Genomic DNA, 27,732 nt, shown 5'->3' with positions numbered 1-27,732 from the left:
AATGTCGAAACTTTCAAGTGGAGTAACTTACGAAGAACTTTCTTTAGCGATTGCGAATAACTCTTTCGTTTGCGGGAAAAGTCAAACTTAACTTGTTAAGTTCGTTTTTCAATACCTACTGTTTCATATTAGCGTAATAAAATACATTTCAGTCACGTCGTGAACAACAATAAAACCTGTTTTTCAATAGTAATTTCATAAAAAATCCTGTCACCCAAGATATTTTTGGAAGATATTTTTTTCAACTGAATCTTAAAAAATACTACAACCTCAGTTTGTATTCAAACCAACCTTCTACATCTTTATTCAAAGCCTATAAAAGCCTTACACCCTTACGGGCTCCGTTGCGAAACTGCATTCAAAACAGATAAAGTCGAGATTACCATTATCTTTATAAATAGCCGCGCGCTGCGCCCCATCAGGTGTGTAATGGTCCTTAGGGCCGATTGCAGGATGCGAGAAGTTGCACCGCGCATGCGCCGTAGCCACTGCAGCTTGGCACTGGTCCTGAAAACTGTGTTGACAGTCGGCTGTTATGTCAGTCGATAGACAGACGCCGGACGGGACGGGCGCTCGCCGAGGCAGCTCCGACCGGGCAAAATCGACTCGTAAATGTGTTCGCGAGACTCTCGCGGAACCTCACGTTAAGTGGTCAGATTTCAAGTAGCTTTTAGGTTGTACAATGATCATTAGTAAAAGTATATTAAATATGTAACTGTGATTGACAAGGAACATTTGTAAGGCTCGAGTGGGAAAAGGGCTTGAGCAGGTAAGTCGTGGACTTTTTTTTATAATTGGGCCATTTTCATTTTTTGAATGGAGGAAGGTAAAACGAAATGTCAAATCATTAGAGAAGGTCTTAGGGGATTGCGCCGTAGAACAGGAAATTAGAACAGATTTTAATCTGGATGGAATTTTTTTTTGGACGGTTATGTTTAAGCAAATTTATTAAAGAATATTTTTTATAGGTTTACATATACTTCTTTTTCTTCTATTAAAACTGTCTCTTTGACATTAATTTATGTTTATATAAAATATGATGTTAAGTAATGTCGTCTCCATCTCATCCATCCATCATGCTGTATTCCATAAAACATATCCATTATATTTTTTACCACGAATATGTGGAACGAAAACAATATACTATATACCTATACTATATTTATACTATACTATTTATACTTTAAAACACAATCCAATAATGTTGTTGGTGGAGCAATAATAATACTTACTTATCCGAGCATACTCTAATACGAATAACTACTCTATTGCGCATAAGTGAAGGTGGAGGTGTCTGGACTAGTTGATAACCCAGTTAAACGAGTTTTCAAGCAACCAAAAGGCATCCAGTGCATTTGCTCACTATAATTATTCAGAGTTATCCATCTGGAAATCCTGGAATATTTAAAGCTTAAACAAAAGTAATTACTTAAATAATTATTCAAATCAATCCAATCAAAACAGAGTTCGAAACTGCAATGAATTATGATCCTGTTTTTGAATACTGTTTGTTGTTACTGTCTCGTGAATAATTGTCAAAGTTCTACAAATGTCGAAATAATTATTGGTTTTTATTATTTTAACTTTTTTGTCTTTCTAAGAAAAAATAAACAACCGATGAACGTTACAAGTATTTGAAAGCCAAGCAAAGGTCAAGCGAATTATTAAATAATTGGATTCATTTTTGCCTGGCTATCAAATACTTAAACACACATGGTCATCGAGACGGCTACTGTATATAATGTATAATACAAACCCATTGTACGACCCATACACGTGAGATCACGTGCATAATGTTGTGAGCAGAGCCACCAGTAGTCAAAAGACATCTTGCAACCACTTTTGATACGGAGAAGTATGATAATCGTATGCTATAGGGTGTTCAACTCGTAGCCCATATTTAATCGGAAATTCATAAGTAAGTAAAGATGCCTATTGGCTAGTTTAAAGATAGATCTTGCGTTTTACTAGGAATTCTAAATTCAAATTTCAAATTAAAGCTACGTCAAAGCTCAATTCAAATCAGTTGTTCATTTGTTTTTCCGTCTTTTGTTTTTATTACACGCCGCGGTTTTTGTAACCATGGAAAATTTGAAAATACGCGCCATTTTCGAACATGCGGTCTAAAAACTATAAGAACTTTGATTAGGAACTCTACATCACCGACTCTTCTTGGCAGACCTTGCCTATTAATTAAATAGGACATTACCTCTTTTTACGATGTACTTGAGATGATGAATGAGTAGTTGTTTATGCTTGTGCTTTATTTCTAGCTAAACAGAGAAGACACAGACCATAAATTGAGATAGTTAGAGTTACATTCATCGCAAGAAGAACTAAGAAGAAGAGCTTTTTTTGTGTTATTTATTTATTATTGTCTTATCTAGCCCATTGACCGCACATCTAGATAAATGCAAGAATCATGAGCGGTAAACTCGAGGGGAAGTTTAGTAGTGGGGTACACTATTCTATTTTATTTTTCACCAACGTATGCATTAAACTTCCGGACATAGCTTAACCAAGAAGGAAATAAAGTTCCAATTATCTAGTTTTATTTTTAGTTTCAATAATTTATATTTCACAGCAAGGCAACACTAACAAATAAAATAAAACACGGCAATAAACTCGTTTATTAAACAAATGACGGGCCAAGACAAATAAAATGTTTATTGCAAGAAATATGAAATTTCTGAGAAAACGATAAGCAAATTTTGCAGTCGCGAAATAACCGCATAACCGTAAAAGCTGTTTTAGGGTCGTTATAAAATACTTTTTAAGTATATTTAAATCCTATACTTTAATTGGAAGTAAGGAGCTTAGGCAAATAGAGTAATGTCACGCAAACAAACCTTTAAAATATAGGGTAAACAAGCCAATACTAATTAATATACAGATATAATAAATAATACTAATATTTTTTTTATTATAAATGCAACGTAGGTAACTCTATCTTTCTGTGATCTTTTTAATACTTTATCCAGCCAGGTTTTATACTTATTCCAGTCTACTTTCCAAAAAAAAAATAGATGGCGCTGTACATTTGCCTTCGTTTAACCTTCTACTTTCATGGATAACAGATCTTTTGTCTTTGTTTTTGAGTGTTTTTGGATATAAATGATGACCCTTGTTATTACGCCCAGGCACAGCACATCTTCCATCCATTATTATTCTAATCAAAATAAAGAGAAGCCATATAGGTAGCAACATAATTTTAAACGTATTTGATACAAATATGAAGCAACAAATACATTTTATAATAATATGCCTCTGCCATTAGATAATATTTTTGAATAATTATGTACCCAAACAGCCTCCGTGATCTAGTGGTTAGAGCGTTAGGCTCACGATCTGGAGGTCCGGGTTCGATTCCCAATGGGGACATTGTCGAAATCACTTTGTGAGACTGTCCTTTGTTTGGTAAGGACTTTTCAGGCTTGAATCACCTAATAGTCTGAAAAAGTAAGATGATTCCGTGCTTCGGAGGGCACGTTAAGCCGTTGGTCCCGGCTATTAGCCGTAAAAACACCTCCACCAACCCGCAGTGGAGCAGCGTGGTGGAGTATGCTCCATACCCCCTCCGGTTGATTGAGGGGAGGCCTGTGCCCAGCAGTGGGACGTATATAGGCTGTTTATGTATGTATGTATGTACCCCGCGCAACGAGAAAACGACCTCCGTGATCCAGTGGTCGAGCGTTGGGCTCACGATCCGGAGGTCCCAGTTTCGGTTCCCGATCCCATACCACAAAAATTCCTTTGCGGTCCCCGGTTTGGTTAAGACATTACTGACAGATCACCAGATTGTCCGAAAGTAAGATGATCCGTGCTTCGGAAGGTACGTTACCGTTACTACTTAGTGAGTAAGTAGTCGTTACATGAGCCATGTCAGGGGCTTTTGGTGGCTCAATAGTAACACCAGGGCCGATGAAGTTGGTATTCAAACTCACAACCCACTCGATAGAAGAAGAAGAATGAGAAAATAGCTAATTATTACGTTAAATCTGCACAGCGCCACCAAATTTTTGTTTGAGAATGTAGCCTGGAAATTTCCTCATTGTTCTTCGGGCACTTTACTGTTGTAAACGGGCAACAGGGGAGTTAAAATGGCCACATCGAAGCAATTCATCTAAGAAAGCAATATTGCTTTTTGACATTTGTTTGCATTGCGCACTTACTTTTTTATGCGCAAATGTCAAATTGCAATATTGCTTTCTTAGATGAGTTGCTTCGATGTGGCCATTTTAACCCTCCAGAAATTATAACCGAAGGATATTTTTGTATAATTACCTATACGAGTACCCGGAGAGGAAATATGATTGGCCACCTGATACGACGCGATTCATTTATAACAAACATTATAGAAGGAAAAATTTAAGGGAAGAGAGGAAGGGGTAGACCTAGGAGAACATTTATGAAACAAATAAAAGAGGAGGTGCAGGTCGTGTCGTATCGGGAGGTGAAGGTTTTGGCGGGAAGAAGAGAGGAATGGCGATTACTCCACCGACAAAAGCGCAGCTCTAAAATAGAGAGAGAGATCTATACGAGTAAGTAATTGTACTAACAGAAAGCTCGGTAAGGTATGGGTTCTTAGTTCACCTTGGAATTGATGTCTGACTACTCCAATTGGAATACAGTCGTAAGCTTATGTTATGTTATATAGTTGTGGGTACTAGAGATGTTATCTGAAAATTCTTAAACGTATTTGAATATTGTCCAATTACCCAAAAAATATTTTAAAATTTGAGGAATTGAACGGATATAAACACTTCATTAAATTTATGTATGGAATGAATGCTTTTGAAAGGCGATTGAGTTTTAATTGGGTATTAATATTATTAGCAAAGAAACCTTATATAATTATAAATAATTTCTTTTTATTCAGGAAAAGTACCTGTCGTTGATAATAAATTACTTAATTTAATTTATAACGACCAATTTGTTACGGAAATGATATCAAAAGCATAATTACTTAGAGAAAATAACTTTATTTTTGCTAATTAATAATGCGGCTATTCTAGAGGTATATTTTTTTTGAAGATACATTTTTTTCTATTTCGTTTAAAAAAAATTAACCTAATGTTTGTTCAACAACTTTATAGAATATTACTTAGAACATTCGGCATAAAAACATTAAAGTAAATATTTTACAACATTTGGAAACATTTCAATACGCGTATAAACATTTTAAATTTTATTTTAAAATTTAGAGTTGTATTAGAATAGAGGTTTTTAGATCCGGAGGTCCGGGTTCGATTCCCGATGGGGACATTGTCGAAATCACTTTATGAGACTGTCCTTTGTTTTGGTAAGGACTTTGCAGGCTTGAATCACCTGATCATCGGAAAAAGTAAGATGGTTCCGTGCTTCGGAGGGCACGTTAAGCCGTTGGTCCCGGCTATTGGCCGTAAAAACACCTCCACCAACCCGCAGTGGCGTAGCGTGATGGAGTTCTAGATAAAGTAAATGAAATTCATCTTTTTTGGGGTTACGTATACATTTTCACAATAAAATACCAGATAATACTATGAATTTGTCAGAAAATAAATAAATTTTAAAAATGCTTTTTATAAGATAAATGATTTCCTGAATGATAAAAATAACTTGTACTAAATGTGTTCCTCTAGTTATTAAATAACTTGTAATGTATATCCTCATTGACGAAAATGTTACATTGACCTTCAACAAGTTTATCTATGATAATTACGTTGAATAAATTATTCTGATTTCTGAGTACGCTCCATACCCCCTCCGGTTGATTGAGGGGAGGCTTGTGGCCAGCAGTGGGACGTATACAGGATGTTTGTGTTTATATTATAAGTATTCAACGAGTGTTTGTGAAAATTCCTCAATAGAAGATTTAGTACCTAATTTAAGTTAATTTGGTATTTATTTTATTTATTTTATTGTTTCTTGCATACTTTACAGTTATATAATTTATATCATTACATAGCTTAAATTATTGTGGGCCAATTAAAAAGTGTGACAAATCAAAGTTTACTTTATATTAAGAGCGAATACATTAGACTTATACTTAATTAAAAACAGCTGATAAAATGAGATGAAATGGAATAAACAAAAATAGGAATACACGTTTTGCACAAAAAGATCGGTGTGTGAAATTGTTAGGATGTGTATGTTGTAATTGGTGATGAAAGGTAAGGTAATAGGTATAATAATTGAATTCGACTTTATGAGCTTGAATTCGTGATTGGATAATAATGATAATTGTTATGACGTGGTATCTAGAATTTGTACCCGGTTAATGGTAATAAGCTCTCCATCTATTACATGGGACTCATGAAGAGTGGGTGTTTATCCTAAACACCTCTGCCTAAACGACCTCCGTGGTCCAGTGGTTGAGCGTTGGGCTCACGATCCGGAAGTTCCGGGTTCGATTCCCGGTGGGGACATGTCACAAAAAATATTTTGTGGTCCCTTGTTTGGTTAGGACATTACTGGCTGATCACCAGATTGTCCGAAAGTAAGATAATCCGTGCTCCGGAAGGCACGTTAAGCCGTTGGTCCCGGTTACTACTTACTGATGTAAATAAGTAGTCGTTACCATGAGCCATGTCAAGGGCCGTTGGCGGCTCAGTAGTAACCCTGGCACCAGGGGTGTTGAGGTTGGTACTTCACCTCACAACCCAGAAGATGACCTCTGCCTACCCCATCGAGGATACAGGCGTGATGTTATGCTATGTAACTGTTTTCACTTGACTAATTTAATCGAAACCTATTTAGCGGCATGAAGAAGAAGAAAGACGTACGCAAAGCTGCAAAAGTCCAATCAGTTTCTTGCAAAGTAATAAATTCACTGGTTGCACTTATGACCTCCTGGTTACATGTCGTTTCTGTAATAGACCAAAAACACTTGCAAAAACATAAATTTCATAATTATGACAACAAATGGTTCATAATTTCACCACTGTTTAAAATAATTCGCTGGGCTCAGTGACTCTGCACTTTTGCTCTTTGGTTGTACATTGACCAAATTGGAGATGTCCAAAGGTTTATTACGGTCTACTGTGTGTCAGGATCGAAGCAAATGCAAATCCATAGTCTCTGCTTACCCCGGTGGGAAATAAGTGTGAGTTAACATCTATGCATACTTACATACTTAGCGGTATGATTATAATTTTCGGCTTATCAGTAATGAGTATAACTAATTTGTATGTTAGATGAAATAAGAGCTCATAATACCTCAGTAATGTAAGAGGAATTTCACAACATTCCAAACACCATTAATTCAGTATTAATCTTCTAATTAAGTGGAAGTATTTAAGGCATCGCGACGATATTCAGTATTAAGTCATAACTAATTAGTTTCGATACCCATATAACACGTATGTATATCATGATAAGTTACAGCAGGCGAAGTTATTACCAAGCAACCTTAGCTAGGCATTTAATATGATACTCTTTTTTATGTGTAATAAAGCTTAACTACCTACATTTTGATACGTAGACATAAGACGAATATCAGGAACTGTATGGTTACAGGTTATCGGGTAACCACCCATTATAATGGTCCTTTTAATCGATCTCTTTAGAAATGTCAACCATCCCCTTGCTGGATTAACTCAATGACTTGTACCAACTTTGTAATGTACTTTTGACCACAAATAAATGATCTCTGTTTTCTCTTACTCACGGTCGAAATGTTGGGCTCACAATCCGCAGGTCCCAGGTTCTAATCCCGGTAAGGACATATCACAAAAATAATTTTGTGAGCCCTGGTTCGGTTAGAAATTTGTAGGCTGATCACCGGATTGTCTGAAAGGTGAACCGTGTTTCGGAAAGCACGTTAGCCCTTTGGGCCTGATTAGTAACAGCAATAATAACCATGACACCAGGGCTGCTGAGGTTGGTATCCTTCTCATAACCTACGCGATAAAATAAGACGACATGCTTAGGAAGGTAAGAAGCTTACTTAAACGAACTCCTCTAAATAAGTCATATCGTTTAAACATAAAGTGTTTAAGCTCAGACGGGAATTAGGAAAAAACGGCAGAAATAAGAACAAGGATTTTAAAAGCTGTTAGTGGGATTAGAGAAGGAGCTGAACTAATCTTGAATCCTGTCCTGGAATCACGAACAACTCCCTCAAATTAGCTCCTGTGCTAAAACCTTAAAAGGATGTTGATACTCTTAGAAACGTGAAACGGATTTTGTGTAATGGATTCTTGATCTTGTTTATACAAGACTGGCGGGACTGTAAATGGAAATCCGTATTATTTTTAACGTATTTAGAACGGAGATTCTGTGTAAACAGATTATTACTTCGGCATTTTACAATCACAAGATAATATTGGAATAAATAATTGGTATAGCGAGTAAAACAAACGCGCCACCTATTGGTGCTAATTGCGCTCCAAATAAGCGCAATGTCCGCCCGCACGCTCGCTGCCGCTCGCCTAAGTTTTGTTCACTGATTATAATAATTTACAATATACATTATTTTTATAATTTTAAATCTTCTGTTGTGAAATAATTAAATAACTAAACAGTGAAAAGTGTTTTTATTTGAAGGACGGCTATTTTGGGCTTTTTATTCTTAAGGACTTACATTGACCAAATTGGAGATGTCCTTGGAAAAGGTTTAGTACGATCTACTCTGATTGATGAACGTGGAGGAAGCAAGAGAAGTGTGTCAGGATCGAAGCAAATCGAATTCCATAGTCTCTGATTACCCCGGTGAGAAATAAGCGTGAGTTTATGTATGTATGTTTTATTCTTAAGTCTTTAATCATAATTTTGAATCGATATTATTGATTGTGTGTTACGTTTCCGCTTTAGATTCGATCCAAATCCGATCTGAGTCAGTTAAGTGACGCATCCAAAGTGATCGTAAAATTATTTCTATGATAGGTACTTAGCTAACGCACTACAACCAATGTTAAGGACAATGTTCGTCGACCGATATTTCTCAGTAATTTTCTTCTATCCGTCATTCTAGGACTTGAATCGGATGCGTATCCTAACCTTCAAAGAGATTTTGACTTTGATCGACTGTAGTAAGTACAAACGCCCTTACAAGTTCTAATAACATGTCAAGACTGACCTAAACCATAATTACTTGTGCGTACTTCAATTTGTTCTTAGTATAATAGTTCTCAACTGTTTACGGCAGCCATTAGCGTGCTCAACCATCTCAAAATATTTTCCGGACATTAACATAATCGATTGACTATTGTTGCCGGTGCCCTAAATGAGGCGACACACACAAAACCAAAAACATTCTTTTCAAAAGACCGATAAAATCTGTTCTGACAGTTCTGCCCAATATATACGTAGTAACTATAGCGATAATGGACATTGTATAGATTACTTTTCTTAACAATAACCTGCATTAGCTTAACAAAAGAGGTCGTTATAAGCTCGACTGCCAAGCGAGCGTTCTTCAAAATTGTATATTTTATCTTCGAAGCACAAAAAGAAAGTTTACTTTCAATAATGGGATGCCAGTAAATGGAAAATTTTAGTTTATTACCATACTGAGTTGCGGAAAAGTGGTTTTTCAATGAATATATGAACTCGGTTAACATTTATACTCGGAAGATTCGGTTTTTTAGATACAATACAATAAACAATGACTGTCGGATTTTAATTGAAAGGGGAATTATTTTATATTGGAAGTGATAAGGTGTTGAATATACGGCATATCGTCGCCTTAAAGTAAAATTCAAGCGCCTTTTTCATAAATATTATTTATAATGTTGTAAGTCCCCATTACCAACCCGCATTGGAGCAGCGTGGTGGAGTATGCTCCTTACCCCCTCCGGTTGATTGAGGGGAGGCCTGTGCCCAGCAGTGGGACGTATATTGGCTGTTGACGTAAGTCCCCATTATGTGTGTGTAGGTATAAAATATTAAAAAGCTATAGATAAACCAATTTATAAGCGACATTTCTAATCTTTGCATGTCATCTAACTTAGATAATCCGCAAAATAATGTAAACAATCTTGGAGTTTTCAAGGCGGTAGTTCATATAGAAACAAAGAAAGAAAGATTTATTATTTTCGGACACCACAGACACAGACAGACAGGTATATATTACATTTAACACAGGTTAGAAACCACACGGAAAATAATATTAAAAGAACACTAATATTAAAAATTATTATTAGAAAAAGAACATACATATATAAACTCACGCCAATTTCCCACAAGGGTAAGCAGACAATAATAATTCCATTTGCTTCGATCCTGACACACTTCTCTTGCTTCCTCCACATTCATCAATCGTTTCATACACGCACGCCGGTTCAGAGTAGGTCGTACTAAACCTTTTCTAAGGACATCTCCAATTTGGTCAATGTAAGTCCTTATAGGTACCATCAACTTTCGCTTTATATACCGCTTTCGCAATTCTATTATCCTTCATCCGCTCTACGTGTCCGAACCAACTTGACATTCCCTTCTCAATATTAGTAACAGAAAAACAAACGAAAATCATAAAATAATAATAATAATATGCAACGAATCATCCCGATCATCTACGGTGGCGTCCGGAATAAAAGGATCTCGCTCAGCATAAGAAGCAGCGTATGCCACGACGCTGGTATTCTACGGGCCCTGCTTATAGGCATTTACTAAGTAAGCATATTGCATAGATGCGGCCCGTTCGCTGTAATGTGGGAAAACGTGAAAATTCTGAATGAAAACAAAACCTCTTTGCTCGTGCATGAACACCTGCGCTTTTGGTCTAATTAAATTTTCAAGTTCTAAATGTTGGGCCAGTTAATTTAAAACCTTGTTTACACTAAATAACATTTAGTATAGCGCCTTTTCTCATTTGTAAGGTAAAAGATACCATTTGTTTTAGAGATTTACACAAGTACCCGGTATATTAGTAAGTAAGTCTTTTTGATAATATTGTAGTTGTTTTAAAGACCTGTTTATAATGAGCGTAATTGTGTATAAAATAACCTAAGTACATACATAAAACTACTTAGAATCTAAAATAACCTTTATAGCACTTATTACTTAAGATTTTCTTAATGGTTAGGTTTGGTATTTTTTGGTATTTTTTTATAGTAGGCATTAATATGTATACACTTTGGTACCATGTCACATTAACTTTTTTGACAAATTGAACTGTAAGTCTCACTAAATGTCAAATATGTTAGTGCGACAGAGTCCTAAAGTGGGTACATTATATTGCTAATGACTGTACTCTGAATTCAATTTATTTGTGCTTGTTTTTGGCATAGCCTTTTTAGCTTTCTCTGATAAAGTGGGAAAGATGGTGGGACCACACAATTTAATAAGGGTTGCTTTTGTCCTTCACAAGAACACTTTTTATGTTTAAAACTAGCTTTAATACTTACATCTAAGTAGGTAGCTATTACTTATATTTTTTTTTCGGATAGGACTTGTAGAAACTTGTTTGTCTATCAAAAACTTATCTGGCAGATAAGATCAGCAAGTGACAAAACAACCCTCTAAGTCGTAACTTATGTTCAATCGAAAACAAAACAGAGTTCGTTTCATTCGAGCGAGGGGACGGTAAGTTAACCAACCCGTTTATCGATGCGCGCGGCGCGGCGCCCTCGAATTTCAATTGTAATCAAATATGTCGGGAAGGCTGTGCGTCTGAATAAACAAGATAAAGCCCGTGCTTCCCAGTGTAAACGTGTAATGCTCGCGTGACAACCTTACGGGGTACGCTACAGGCTTAAGCGGGTAGCGATAGCATAGCAGACTTCATCGTTGTTATCATATCACCCCAACTCACCTACACATAACTCAATAAAGAAACCAGCCAAGTGCGTATCAAGCTTGCACACGAAGCGATTCGTACCATTTTAATCAAATCAAATATACTTTATTGCACACAACATACAAAACAAATTTACACAAATGGATGATAGATAGATACAGTACAATCTTGCGGCCTTATTGCTAAGCAGCAATTTCTTCCAGGCAACCAGTGCAAAGGAAACATACTTATTACAATTTGGTGCGGGACAGTGCAACATCTTGTATAAAATTATAAAATACTAACATAAAAAAAAACAAATAAAATATATAATATGATGATCCCCCTTAAATATATGAATTTAATTATTTATTCTTAAACTTGTAAATACATTGTATAACAGAAAATAAATAAACTAATCTAAAATAAAATTAAGAATTAAAAACCAAATAAGATCAAATTGAATAAAACAAATTATTAACATTTATTTTCTTTTTTGAAGTGAATATATAACTAAATGTTCTCTGAATATTTCGAGCGTCTACCTGTTGCCGTTTTTAATATCGAGCCAAATCGAGCAAAAAAAAAAACAAATTTGTTGTATGGGAGCCCCCTTAAATATTTATTTTATTCTGTTTTTTAGATTTTTTTGTTAAAGCGGCAACAGAAATGCACCCATTTGTGAAAATTTCACGATCGAAGAGATCTCTCGTCGGATCCAACTCGGATGGGCAGCGTTCGGGAAGCTGGGGAATATCTTCTCGTCCAAAATACCTCAGTGTCTCAAGACGAAAGTCTTTGACCAGTGCGTGTTGCCAGTGATTACCTACGGCAGTGAGACGTGGCCGCTTGTGAGGAGATCTACAGGAGAACTAAAGTCACCGACATAGCTCGGAGAATCGCAAAGCTGAAGTGGCAGTGGGCAGGACATATAGCGAGGAAAACCTATGGCCGCTGGGGCGGAAAGGTTCTAGAATGGCGACCACGTGTCGGACGACGCTCAGTGGGTAGGCCCGCTACAAGGTGGACCGACGATCTGATGAAGATCGCGGGAAGCCGCTGGATGCGGGCAGCGCAGGACCGATCGTCGTGGAGATCCTTGGGGGAGGCCTATGCCCAGCAGTGGGCGTCGTACGGCTGATGATGATGATGATGGACTCACGATCTAGAGGTCCTGGGCTCGATTCCTTTGGCGACACGTCTTAACAAAAATATAAATTTTTTAGACTCTCCGAAAAATAAGAAGATATCATCGTACGGCACATGAAGCAAGATGTACCAGATACTATTTACTTAAGTTAGTATGTGGGCGTTACTCGAGAATAAAGTTAGGAGTGGGGAGAAAATAATTATATTGTTTGGAAGGACTAAGCCTACGTTTTCAGGCTTGGCTTTGAATATTCTTCTTATCTTCGCTTCTTCCTTTGCCTTAACTTATGTTGAAGGGATTAACCCGTAAACGTCTTCCACAGATTCTTCTTCGCCTCATGATATTAATAACAACATGGCATCACGCCTGTATCACCGCAGGGGTTAGCAGAGGCGTATACGTATACAGGGTGTTAGTGACATCGTGACGAAAACTTTAAGGGATGATTCAGACCATGATTCTGAGCTGATATTAAGTGGAATTTTCCGTTGCAAAAGTATGGAACTGAAAATAATTAAAAAATACACAAAAAAATCATAAATTTTCCGACAGGAAAATTCGGAGGCGATGAAAAATTCTACTTGATTTAAACTCACAATCATGGTTTGACTCATCCCCCTCAGTATTCGTTACGGTGTCACAAACACACATATATGTACTTGTATGGCTAGTTGTATGGGGTGTAAGTGACATCGTAACGAATACTGAGGGGTATATGTCAAACCATGATTTTGAGTTAATATCAAGTGGAATTTTCCATCGCTAAAGTATAGAATTGAAAATAATTAAAAAAAAAACTAAAAAAAATCATGAATTTTGCGACAAAAATTCCACTTGATATTAACTTAGAATCATGGTCTGAATCATCCCCCTCAGTATTCGTTACGATGTCACTAACAGCCTGTATATAACGAAACTCTGTGTAAAGTCCGTCCGCTCCGATGATGATGATAACGTCTTCCCAGACGTATCCGTCAACGGCGACACCCTTAGCTAGTGTTAACCTGGGCTCTTGCATGGGCGCGAGCATGATTAGCAAAACCTACACCGACAAGAGCGTGACTCTTAAATTAGTGATGTGATGACCTATTTATAATTATAGCTAGCGTGGATTTCGGTTTCCGCGCGCGACACGTCTTTTTTCATCCTCTAAGGAAGTTATCGCCGCAATAAAACTATCCGATGTTCTTTCTTAAATCGCAAACTCTCTCCATAGCAAGTGTAATTTGAATCGACTCAGCGGTGTAAACGTGAAAACAGGTAACAGACAGACAGAGTTTTTATTGCATTCATATTAGTGTGCAAATGTGAATTTCTGTTATGTGACGAACCCCTGAATTATTCTAGCTTTGGCCGGTAAATAATGCAAACTGTTAGTTGACATTTAAAACATGCCCATTCCCGGTATGTCTTTCCTTTCGTCTCTGGCCATGCATACTTACTTAGAAAGTAATTAAAACGTGCAATTTAAGCCAAAATAAGCATGTAAATAAAATATTTTCCTAAGTCTTTACAATTATTATACATATAATCCTTATAACAACTCTTCAAACAATTCTGGCTTATATTTTAAAGCTTATGAAAGAGGAGGAAAAAATGAAAATAACATTTATACAGCAGGAAAATAAGGGCGAACCAGGATAAAATTAAAGAGAGAGCTTTTATAGTCAACATAAAGGGTGCTGATTTTGTAGAACGTAATTTCATTCGAAATAATTATTATTTGCAATGTTATTTTGTTTGCATGGAAATGTGGATCTTGAGACCTTAGTAAGACTGGGGAAGACTCGCAAAAAGAACACTAATCGCGCCCTCAGGGCTCTTTCTCACTAGGACACCATGGTGCCGCAACTATAGTGTCTTAGTGAGATATTATTATGGCCCTTAATCCCCTCTAAATCTTAAATAATAATATACTTTATTGCACTTAACAACTAGTTACATCACAAACAAGAAATGGACGTATACAAGGGTGGACTTATCTGTAAGAGAAATCTTAATGTTGAATGTGGTAGAAAAAAAAACTGCTTTTTCTTCTTTCTTCTTTCCTTTTTTCTTTCTTTCATAAATACCCTGCATTCTATATCCAACAATTTATTCCTCATCCGATGTGGACAACAGGATTGTTATCAACATAATTTTAGTCCCCGTCACCTCTCTATGTTTCATTATTAATGGACTTTCCCCCTATTAATAATAAACTGTCTAACGTCATTGTACCTGTCAGCTTTAAAAGTGCTTAAAATTACGTCCCGGCATGAGTCTTGTAATCTCCCCATACATCCCCCATAAGGTCCTGCATTTATTCATAGAGGCGGTCGGTGGCTAAACGAAATTTATGATCTCATCTCATGCTTAGACCCTGCTAAGGGCAGTGCACACTTATTTAGGTCAACGTAAAATATTCTTCTTGGTGATATACGTCAAAGGAAATTTATATACACCACTAATACTATTCGGTTTTATTCCGAACGGTTGATTTGGGATTTTAAAGAATGATGCTCTCTAATGAAGACACTATAAATTTTAAGTTAGAGGTGTCATTTTCTTGTCTACCGAAAATGAAAGGGAGGCATGATATACAGCGGTTAATTTTCAAAAGAATGAGTTAATAAATGGTATTCGCTGGTATTCAAACCGTTTGACGTGTGCTGTGTTTATTCTATCGGGTTATAGGCCGAAGTAGGGTTGTTTTAGATTTGCTTAAAATTGACGTGTTTTCCATAAATTTTATAAAATTTATTTCGGCGGATAAGAAAATTACAGGTATAAAATTAGGTGGTGTCTACAGGAATTAGCATCAATGTAGGCTTAATTTTTAGCATTCGTGGATTGTTGTTAGGCACAGTTAGTTTGCTATTCTGAAGGTTTGGTCAAGTGGCAACCGTTTCTATTTCTATAGTCGTAAAAAATAACCCGTATGAAGCAAGTAGTCAGTTTGTTACTATACAATTTTCTTTCTATCCGTCGTAACGTTTTAACGAATACTTATATCAGATATGTAACCAAAAATGAAGTCAGTAAGTATTGCAATCTGGCTAGGACATTTGATATTTTCTTACTGCCAACAGTTGACTAACATTTGGGATAGCAAACTTTGATAGAGCAACCATTGCGATGTAAGAAATATTCAGATCGATATAATATATTATTATTCTTTTAATATATTTTTTATTCTGTAGAAAAACAACAACATGTGAAGCCTGTATATCCCCGAGGGGGTACGCAGAGTTGTATAGTATACAGGGTGTTAGTGACATCGTAACGAAAACTTTGAGGGGTGATTGAGGCCATGATTCTGATATGATATCAAGTGGGATTTTCCGTCGCAAAAGTATGGAACTGTAAATAAGTAAAAAAAACACAAAAATTTTCATGAATATTTAGACTGAAAATTCCACTTGATATCAACTCAGAATCATGGTCTGAACCATCCCCCTCAGTATTCGTTACGTTGTCACTAACACCCATACCTACTTGTATGGCTACTGTATGTACTTGTGCGGGGTGTAAGTGACATCGTAATGAATACTGAGGGGGATGATTCAGCTGATTATTCTGAGTTAACATCAAGTGGAATTTTCCATCGCAAAAGTATAGAATTAAAAATAATTTGAAAAAACCAAAAAAAAAATGAATTTTGCGACGAAAAATTCTACCTAATATTAACTCAGAATCATGGTCTGAATCATACCCCTGAGTATTCGTTACGATGTCACTAACACCCTGTATAGACCCAGTCGCCAGCTATGTATAAGTCTCATGTAATAGGGAGTGAGCCTCCTTTAACCGGGCACAAATCCTGGAAACCACATGATATCAATTATCTACGATCCAAACATGAATTAAAACTCATTATGTTGAATTGAATGGTAGTGGTGGTGGTGCTGATAGTGGTAGAAATAGAATATTAAATCGATCTGAGTTGTACTGCGCACATATAGTACTATCCTACTATCATGTCAAAGCCCGTAAGTAGATTTCCATGAGTAATGAATGAGAGGGGATGTTGAGTCTGGAAGGCATGTTTTCACGAATATTTTAGTCGCCGACCCAAACATGTGTACAGCCACCCTAAGGGACACGGATTAAATAATGGAGTCGCCTCGTTTTATTGGGACAGGTATTAGGCAGAGTTGAGTGGTCGCATTGAATAAACTTCTAACAATGTAGGGTTTATTTTTTTCTGTTACGTGCGTAAGTAACATGAGAAATGTTTCTAGCAAGGTTTGCTTAGAATTATTAATGTAATCTTCAATGGGATGGGCAGAGCCGCCAGTAATCAAAAGACTACTGTAGCCATTAGTGAAAACCATATTCTTGTAACGTGTGGCTTAGCAGGTGGATTACAAGCCTCATCAACTCTGGTATCAGGGTTATTATTGAGCTGCCAAAAGGCCCCTGATATGACTCATGTAACGTTTACGTACTTAGATTCCCTCCAGTTTTAAGGAAGAGTGAATAAGCATTAAGAAAGCAGTGGGTCGATGTACCTCCTATGTACAATCAATTATTTTGCGTCAATTATTGCCCCAGCAGCGCAGTGGGTACTGTGAATTGTGATCGGCACACGTGCATAGTAATTGCCCTGACATCTCTCCCCTAGCAGCTATAAATATAAAGCTGCAAGCTAAAGATATTAAGCTAGTATATCACCTCATTGGAATAAATAGGTCAACGGGAATGTAACCAAGGTCAAGCCGCCAAGCCTGTTGACCTATCAGGGATAAAGTAGGCCTCAAAGCCATCATTAAGGTGGTTGTATGAATGAGACACATTAGAGGTTCTTTTGCCGACACGCCTTGATTTTATCGCTCAGTCACGCCCTGAATGAATGAAAGAATGATTGATTTAGGTATACTTAATTTTGTACCAATAAATACTCGGCAGTAAGATTTTGTTAAAGATTTGTTTTTAAGCCGTTGGTGCTAGTTACCAGCCGTATAACGCGTATGCCAAGCCGCAGTGTAGTGAAGTGAGTTGAGTGTAGGTACCCAGGATTGAGAGGAGGCCTGTGCCCAGCAGTGGGACATATCTCTTCTTCTCTTCTATCGTGTAGGTTGTGAGGTGGAGTCCTCATCAACCCTGGGGTCAGGATTATTATTGAGCTGCCAAAGGCTCCTGACATGGCTCATGTAACAACTACTTAATTAAAACTACTCAGTAGTAACCGGGACCAACGGCTTAACGTGCCTTCTGAAGCTCGGATCATCTTACTTTCAGACAATCAGGTGACACAGGGACATATGAAGGCTTGTTATGTTTTGTTAGTTGCTGCTAATTTTCCGTGGCGCATATCTGACAGGAAGACTGAATATTTTCTGCCAATATGGGCGTTTAACTTGCAGCCGTTCTATGTTCCGAACTTCAAAGATGTTTTTTGTTTTTACAGCACTCACCTGTGCTTAAGGAAACTCAAAAAGAGGAAAATAAAATCGAAAAAATTTTGGACTTTGACGGGATTTGAACCCGCAGCTCTTGTCAAGCCGGGACGCGTGTATTAACCATTACACCATCGGGTTAGGAGGAGAACCCGTTTTTTTTACTCTCATTGTGAATTCAAAGATGGATATGATGATTTTTGTCGGTTTTTAAGAAATGTCCAGGAAGAGCAGCTACATTTTTCATTAAATTCATATCCTATACGTAGGTATAGCAACCTGTAGAGGTTGCCTGGAAGAGATTGCTACCTTAGCAATAAGGCCGCCTGTTGTACTACCAATTTAATTATAATACTATTGTTTTTTTTTTCAATGTGATTCAAGTGCAATAAAGAGTTTATGTATTGTATTGTTTTAATATTGTTGTACAGAATAAAAGTTCCTTTACATTATATGCATATTTGATTAGCAGCGGAGAAATAAGGAAAAAAGGGAAATAAAAATTATAGTAGAGAAACGAATCATTCACTCCTTGTCGCATAAAACAGTTCTAATGATGCTCAAGGGTAAAAGAGACAAAAGAAACGAAATAACAATGACCTCGTTATCACTAATAAGTCATCGTTAATCCAATGGACTCCTTTCATCGCCCAAATCAGTGGAAAATAGTCCACTTTATCATGGTAATAAAGTCTATTGTTCCGCGACCCAGTTTTGCCGAAACATAAATAGTGTTTGGACCCGTTGAGTTATCAAGATCCGAGATATTTATGTTAGTTCAGTACTTTGACGCGCTTTGTTATAATTTTCATTATGGGCTGAATTTATCATCTCCGCTGACATAGTAATTTACCTGCACAAACAGCCTCCAGTATTGGTCACAGGCTTCCCCTTAATTAATCGGGAGTATGTTTTATATTCCACCACGTTCTTCGTCTTCTCTCGTGTGAGTGTGAGGTAGACACCAAACTCATCAACCCTGGTATCAGGGTTATGATGGAGCCGCCAAAGGCCCCTGACATTTCTCATGTAACGATTACTCACTTACATCAGTAAATAGTAACCGGGACTTAACGTGCCTTCCGAAGAACGGATCATCTTTCTTTTGGACAATCAGGGGATCAGCCTGTAATGTCCTAACCAAACTAGGGATCACAAAGTATTTTTTTTGTGATATTTCCCCACCGGGATTCGAACCAGGGACCTCCGGATCGTGAGCCTAACGCTCTACCACTGGACCACGGAGGCCGTTCCACCACGTTGTTCCATTGTGGTTTGGGGAAGTCGTTTGGGCTAATAGCCAAGATCTCCACATTAATATTTTGACTCCACATATTGTAATCTAACAATTCGTCTTTCCCTGAACAACATTTTATAATTTTCATAGCAATGCAGATCATTCGTGGTTCTCGTGGTTAGCCCACGGGGTCTGTAGTCCTGTGGATCCCCCCGGATCGTGAGCGTGGGGTCACGATCTCGTCCAAACAAGGATCACGGTTATTTGGACGAGATTGCTATCTTAGCAATTAAGCCGCCTGTTGTACTACCTAACTGATTACTTATATTATAATTGTTTTTTTGTATGTTTGTTCTAAGTTGCAATAAAGAGATTTTGTCTTGTATCGTATTATCGTCCCATGAACATTTTAAAAGTACTCAAGTAGTTAAGTAAGACAAAAACATAAAATCTTTCACAATTTTCAACGCATCTTGACTTTCTCAAACAAATAACAAGTCTATTGTTCAATTCCATCTTCAATATTCGCAGTCCAATAAGTTTCAGCAGTACACAGCTGTAGTATCAAAAACGAGTGATATTATTTCATAACAGTTAGTCCCAAATGGCAATGACACGAAGAAAAAATATTTTTCCGATTAAGGACTTTACTCACTGCGCCCGATCCGAACTGATACAATGATACGATTCGAACATGCTGTTTCTCTAAATTAGCGTGACTAGCTATGACTGCGATAACAATGCGTGCGTTCCCAATGCGTGCGATCCCAATGCGTGCGATAAACCACATGCGTTCCTGTAATAACATGCTGAATGGTATTGATGATAATCCTTCTCCAAAGCTGATGGTCCCTTTGCTAATAGTTATTTATTTATTTATTGTTGTTTTACGATTTGTCACTTCTCCTTTCGTATTAGTTGTGAGATCAGTGCCCGACCTGATCAACCAGGTATGTGATCTCAGGGTTACTATTGACTCGCCAAAGGCCCCTGATATGGCTGATGTAATTACTTTATACTTACTTACTTAAGGAAATAGTAACTGCTTTACGTGGTATCCGGAGCACGGATCATCTTACTTTTGGAGGATCGCATGATCAATCATAATGTTACCAAACTAGGGAGTGTTGAGATTGATTATTCTTTTACCGTATTGTCTAAAGAAACCTCTTCCCGAATGGTTTGACGTCCCGCAGAATAGGTATTTTCCAGTATCACATTTCGAGTTAACGATCCCATCTGAAGGCGCGTCCTACGATCGTGTCGGTGGATCGAATCGGCCGCAGTGAGTAGACCTCGCAACAGGCGCGCTATAAATTGAGTCATGGCTGCGAAGTTAGGAAATTTTCTTCGTACGAAACAAAGGCAAGTGGGATCGTTTGTCATTCTTTTTGTATTATAAACACAGAAAATTAGATTCCTTTTAGAACTTTTACGTGTTTCGGAAGTAGTTTGGAATGTAAAAGGTTTATAGGGGTTTGTAGGCGCAGATGATAATTCCTTTTGTTCGTAAGATTGCCATAAAACTACCTAACGCCTGATAATAGGGTATATTAGAACCAAAAACAACTTTATTCTATTTTTTAAATAGGTGGAATCATGATCTGTTAACTTTTTTTTCTCTAGAATTGGATAGTGTGCCACTCCTTTTAACATTGTCTGTGTTTTAAGATTTGTTCTCTGTATAGTTAATAATAATATGGTATGGTTAGCAGCATAAATCTGTGTCATAAAAATAACTCAAAATGTCTCCTTTAGTTTCGTGATCAATGTTTCTATTGATTATACCTGCTATGACAGGAAACCGATGAGATATATGTCCGCTTAATTGGAAAAAAAAATGATAGACGTATCTACCAGCTACGACAAATCCCATTACTAGGTGAGTTCAAAGTCATACTAGGACTCCTGTCTGCCATCCCTGAATAGTACTGACAGTTGTTTCTGCCCTCTGTCAGGTTACAGGTTACAGTTCCTGTGATTTACTTCTTTCGTCCTGCATTGCCGTGACGCCTCCCATCTCCGCCTCTGCAACCGTTGAGTTCTTCACCCGTATCCCAGGGCAAGAGTTTTAAGTTATACCCCGTAGGTCTGGGTTTGAAGTAAGAGGGCGCTTACCCTCGCGGCAAGTACGCGCCGATCAGGAATTTCCCCAGTGGAGGACAGAGAAGATAACTCTGTCCCCCTCGGGCCGGGTTAATGGTCTTGTATGAAACCAAAACTAAAGGCAAAAAAGCCAAAGTCAATATAATTAGTATTACCGCAAAAACCTACAATTGTTTGTCTTTTTGCAAATACCCAATTGGAACATGAGTAAGTTGGTAACATGCATAAGTTCCAAGTGAAGATTTGCAAAACGACAAAAGATTGTAGGATATTTTTATTCATGTCTGGATCGTAGATAATTAGATATGGAATGGTTTTCAGGTAATGGGTTCGCCCCCTATTAAGCGGGGCTTAAACATACCTAGCTGGCGAGAAGAGTGTGTTCTTTACACCTGCCTGCCTACTCCTTCGGGGATACAGACGTGTTGCTGTTTTAGGTTATATTTTTCGGTGACACTAATGGTGAGGGCGGTGAAATGAAACTCATACACCCCTAGTTTTCTGTTAACAAAATATCTGAGTAACGACCACTTCAAATATGAACCCCCCTTCACTCATTTGTAAAAGCAATTAAGAATATTATCAGAGTGAAAGGGTGTACTAAAGTAGGGTTATTATTTTTTCATAAGGCAACACCGGACATTAGTGACTAAATTGGTAGTCCACTAATGTTCTTTGTGCCAATTTTATGAATAATTCATAACTTAATTACTTAGGACGTACAAAGATATGGATATCAAGGTTAAAAATCACTATATGGATCGATTTAACATTAATTGTGTATTTGTTACGTTTCCGTAGGTTTTTGGACCTCAGTGGCATAGTAGTAGATGCCTTGACTATCAAATCAAAGGTTCGATTCCCGATCTAGTCTATGTAGGGAACTACTTACCCAACCTAACTTGAGTTCCATCGAACTGCGGCCAATCAACTCGTGACAAAAGCATTGAGAGTTCTAAACTCTAATACCCCACCTAATACCCTACCCCGCCAGCGTGGTGATTTTCCTCTTTCATCACTTATCGCTATCAGCCTACTTTCTTCTGAGACCACGCCCTGAGTCAACGTTCGCGTCCAGCTGGGCAAACTCAGGCCTGTTGTCCAAAATTTTAAACCGAGAGCCCTCAGCGCTCCCCATTTGTCCGGCCAAGTGGTTAATGCCATCTGCGGCAAATCTACAACAAGTCAAGTCAAAAAAACCAGTAAGTACACTAATGTATCAATAGTTAAAGGCTGTTTACGTTAATACCTTTGTAATTTTATAAATACACTAGCTTTTGCCCGCGACTTCGTCCGCGTGGCGTCTTATATAAGAGAGAGATCTTTGTGTGTGTGGGAGTGCATACTATGCAGTTTAGATTTTTTCATACAATTTTTTTCCCAATAACTCCCATTTTTCAAAATACAGCCAAAAATAAACTTTATATTTACTAAGGTATGCATGCATGCTAGATTGAATCAATTGATTGAATTGATTTTTTTTTAATTGATTGTTCATTGAGTTTTAATTTTAATACACACTTCCTCTCTTCCCTTCAACGTTGCTGTGCCCTACAGGGTCCATGTTTTAGTTCCTATGCCTATGTAACACCCCATTGTACTACATGGAATGCAATAAATAATTTAATTGAATTGAAAACATCTATCTTACGCGGTTTCGATTTTTTCATACAAATGTTTTTTTCCCGCTAACTCCCGTTTCCGTGGGAATTTTGCAATATCCTGTTGCAACTAAGCTTTAAGTTAACTAAGGTACCTGCATGCCAAATTTCAAGCGTCTAACTTAAGCGGTTTAGATTTTTCACACAAAAGGATTTTCCCGCTAATTTCCGTTCCCGTGGGAATTCCGGGAATTCCTTTCTTAGTGCACCTCTACGGTACCTAAGCTATGTCCCTTCCAAATTTCAAATGCCTACGTTTAGCCGTTCAGGCTATGCGTTGATATGTCAGTCACTGAGTCAGTCAGTTTCTCCTTTTATTTAGATTTGATTTTTTCATACAAATGTTTTTTCCCGCTAACTACCGTTCCCGTGGGAATTTTGTAATATCCTGTTGCAACTAAGCTTTAAGTTTACTAAAGTACCTGCATGCCAAATTTCAAACGTCTAACTTGAGTGGTTTAGATTTTTCATACAAAAGGATTTTCCCGCTAATTCCCGTTCCCGTGGGAATTCCGGGAATTCCTTTCTTAGTGCACCTCTACGGTACCTAAGCTATGTCCCTTCCAAATTTCAAATGCCTACGTTTAGCCATTCAGGCTATGCGTTGATATGTCAGTCACTGAGTCAGTCAGTTTCTCCTTTTATTTAGATTAGATTTTTTCATACAAATGTTTTTTCCCGCTAACTACCGTTCCCGTGGGAATTTTGTAATATCCTGTTGCAACTAAGCTTTAAGTTTACTAAAGTACCTGCATGCCAAATTTCAAACGTCTATCTTGAGTGGTTTAGATTTTTCATACAAAAGGTTTTTCCCGCTAATTCCCGTTCCCGTGGGAATTTCGGGAATTCCTTTCTTAATGCACCTCTACGGTATCTAAGGTACCTGCGAGCCAAATTTCAAACATCTAACTTGAATGGTTTAGATTTTTCATACAAAAGGATTTTCCCGTTAATTCCCGTTCCCGTGGGAATTTCGGGAATTCCTTTCTTAGTGCACATCCACGGTACCTAAGGTACCTGCATGACAAATTTGAAACGTCTAACTTGAGTGGTTTAGATTTTTCATACAAAAGTATTTTCCCGCTAATTCCCGTTCTCGTGGGAATTTCGGGAATTACTTTCTTAGTGTACCTCTACGGTATCTAAGGTACCTGCATGCCAAATTTCAAATGTCTAACTTGAGTGGTTTAGATTTTTCATACAAAAGGATTTCCCTTCACTACTCTGCTCCTATTGATTGTAGCGTGATGAAAAGTATACTATAACCTGTCCAGGAGTGTGAAGAATAATTGTACCAAGTTTCATTAAAATCCGTCCAGTAGTTTTTGTTTCTATAAGGAACATACAGACAGACAGACAGACAGACAGACAGACAGACAGACAGACACAAAAATTTTACTGATTGCATTTTTGGCATCAGTATCGACCACTTATCACCCCCTGATAGTTATTTTGAAAAAATATTTAATGTACAGAATTGACCTCTCTACAGATTTATTATAAGTATAGAAAACATAAACAGCCTATATACGTCCCACTGCTGGGCACAGGCCTCCCCTCAATCAATCGGAGGGGGTATGGAGCATACTCCACCACGCTGCTCCACTGCGGGTTGATGGAGGTGTTAAAAAAACACCTCCATCAATTTTATAAATAATATTTATAAAAAAAAAACTTTTATTCTTTTTTTAAATTTCTCTTTTTTTTAAGAAAGCTCGGTGAGGTTTTCGTACTTAGTTCATCTTGCAAAGGATGTACTTCTGACTACCCCAATTGGGATCTACTCGTAAGTTATGCTTGTAAATGTTATATTTTTTTAACGTAAGTACATATTACATAACATGTATTGTTTTTCTTTTCTTTTTTTCAACATCAAGCTATAGTTGTGATTATTTAAATGAGCCTAGAATTTTGACCTTATCCTTTTGTGTTTTCTAACCAAAAGTTATGCTATAAAAGCATATAATTATGTTGTTTATACATAATTTTCAACCATAACTGTACCTCATGGATTTCCGATAGCACATAACAAATAATAGCATAGATAAAACACTAAATTACGCTCCGGCGATACAATCGCACTACCCGCTAAATATTTAACTAAGTTTGATGGATAAAAGCCTGCAGCGCTTGCATGTTTCGTTAGAATCGAGTCAGTTTTATGAAATGCAATTTTATATCACACAACTCATACAATAATAGTATACTTGCATAATTATTTTGTTTTACTGACAGGCAAACACAATGCTACGTATGTCCTATAAGGTGCGACATAACGACCATATAACTACCTCCGTGGTCCAGTCTTTGAGCGTTGGGCTCACGATCCAGAGATCCTGGGTTCGATTCCCGATGGGGACATATCACAAAAATTACTTTGTGGTCCCTAGTTTGCTTAGGACATTACATGCTGATCACCTGATTGGCCGAAAGCAAGATGATCCATACTTCGGAAGGCACGTTAAGCCGTTGGTCCCGGTTACTACTTACTGATGTAAGTAAGTAGTCGTTACATGAACCATGTCAGGAGCCTTTGGCGGTTCAATAGTAACCCTGACAGCAGGGTTGACGAGGTTGGTACTTCACCTCACAACCCACACGATAGAAGAAGACTATAAGCTGCAAAAGCCCAATCAGTTTCTTGCAAAGTAATAGATTAACAGACTGGTTGCACTTGAGACCTTTTCATTACGTGTTGTTTCTGTTATAGACCACATTACCTACAAAAATATCAATTTTATAAAATTATTACGACAAATGGTTCATAATTTCACTACTGTTTACAAATAACACGCTAGCTTAGTGGCTGATCTATTGATTGTACATACCTATGTTCAGATTATTTTGAGGTTCGCTTTCTAAAAACTCAAATATAGTCCGTGCTTTCTTTGCAGGCACTAACACTGTAGCATGCTAGGTGTCGGATTCCAGCGCCCACTAAACACTACTAATTCATTAAAAACTTTCGAAACAATGTAATAAGCACCACAGAACACGCAACATTTCATTGCGATCCAATAGTAGCAACGTACCTATATTTTTGCAGCCTAGAGTGTCATTATCTTTAATTTATGCTGATGTATGTTACTAAATAAATCCACGACTTCAAGCTAAATTGGGACATGCTGGACTAAAAGTCGCCTTGCATCCATTTCTGCGTACAATATACTGCAAAAAAAATTACTACATTTTTAAAATTTCATTTTTTCTACACTAGAGAAGTTAGCAAGATCGAAGGAGATGGAGTTCCATAGTCCCTGTTTATTTTATGTATGTATAGAAGAAGTTAGAGATTTCAAACAAAAAACGGGTTACAGATAATTTGATCAGCTTTCTTTATAACTACTAAACTATAGGTACATTGGTGTTCGAAAGTTAGAAACAAAAAAGTTATTATAATTTTTATTTTTGCAGGCCAGTAGAGGCATTATTACCGTGTAAGTATGTACTTATAATTATATTATTATTATTTGAGTTCACCATCACTAATTTAAGAACCACGCTCTTGTCGGTGTAGCATTCTCCATTCTTGTATATCAAAGGACAATTCTTTCACTTTATTATAAGTCACGACGTTCGAGAAAAAGACAGAGAGAGATTCGAAGCCTTTGAAATGTGGTGTTGGAGAAGGATGGAAAGAATAAGTCGGACAGAAAAGAGTAAGAGAAAAGAGACAAGATGACTGGACACTTAATAAGATCATCATCATAACTAATTTAAGAGCCATGCTCTTGTCGGTGTAGCTTTCCCCATGCTACTTTTTAGGGAAAAATAGGACAGTGGTTTCCCTCTTGCCTTCCGTCCCACTTAATTTAGATACGATGAATTTATTAAAAACATCATAGAAGGGAAGCTACAAGGCAAGAGAGGAAGGGGAAGACCAAGCAGAGCTTACATGGAACAGATAAAAGAGATTCTCGATAACAATTTATATATAAATATATATATAAATTTCCCTATCTATCTATCTATCTGTGTACGTAGTCATTTTAGGTATTATTACCTCGCCCATTGTCATTACACTTACACCAATAATGAACTAGAATGAAATATAGCGTTGTCGTGTAACAATTATAAGCGCAGTGCAGTCGTTATTCATTCTTTGAATAAGTTATGAGTCCGTATACTGCAGTGGAGTATGGTTTTATATGACGTTAAATTCTATTTTTACGGTTTCCAATTCTGACTGGAGGAAGTAAAAGTTCATAACTCAAAATAATTTGAAATATGATAGAAAATCTATTTAGTTTCTTTTATATTTAAAAATCAAAAGTGGTGAGGATAAAACATACTGGGTTATTCTACTGATTTCTCTGCAGCACTGAAGGAATTTCTAGGCTACGTTCCCCAAAAAAATATTTAGATGGCACTGTACGGTCACGAGCATTAATATGTATACACTTTGGTACCATGTCACATTAACTTTTTTGACAAATTGAACTGTAAGTCTCACTAAATGTCAGATATGTTAGTGCGACAGAGTCCTAAAGTGGGTACAT

At 37.2% G+C, this 27,732-nt stretch overlaps 1 protein-coding gene across 1 annotated transcript in view; it reads left to right on the top strand.

Moving 5' to 3' along the window:
- The first annotated feature begins 587 nt into the window (after positions 1-587).
- Positions 588-27,732, top strand: part of LOC126366216 (protein O-mannosyl-transferase TMTC1-like) — a 169,985-nt gene continuing 142,840 nt past the window's right edge. The window contains exon 1 of the mRNA XM_050009245.1: positions 588-769. The gene's annotated coding sequence lies outside the window, so the exon portion shown is untranslated. The remainder of the gene's footprint in view (positions 770-27,732) is intronic.

Source organism: Pectinophora gossypiella, chromosome 4 (assembly GCF_024362695.1).
Source record: "Pectinophora gossypiella chromosome 4, ilPecGoss1.1, whole genome shotgun sequence".
Classification (NCBI taxonomy): Eukaryota; Metazoa; Arthropoda; class Insecta; order Lepidoptera; family Gelechiidae; genus Pectinophora; species Pectinophora gossypiella.
This window is presented reverse-complemented; position numbering and strand designations above follow the sequence as displayed.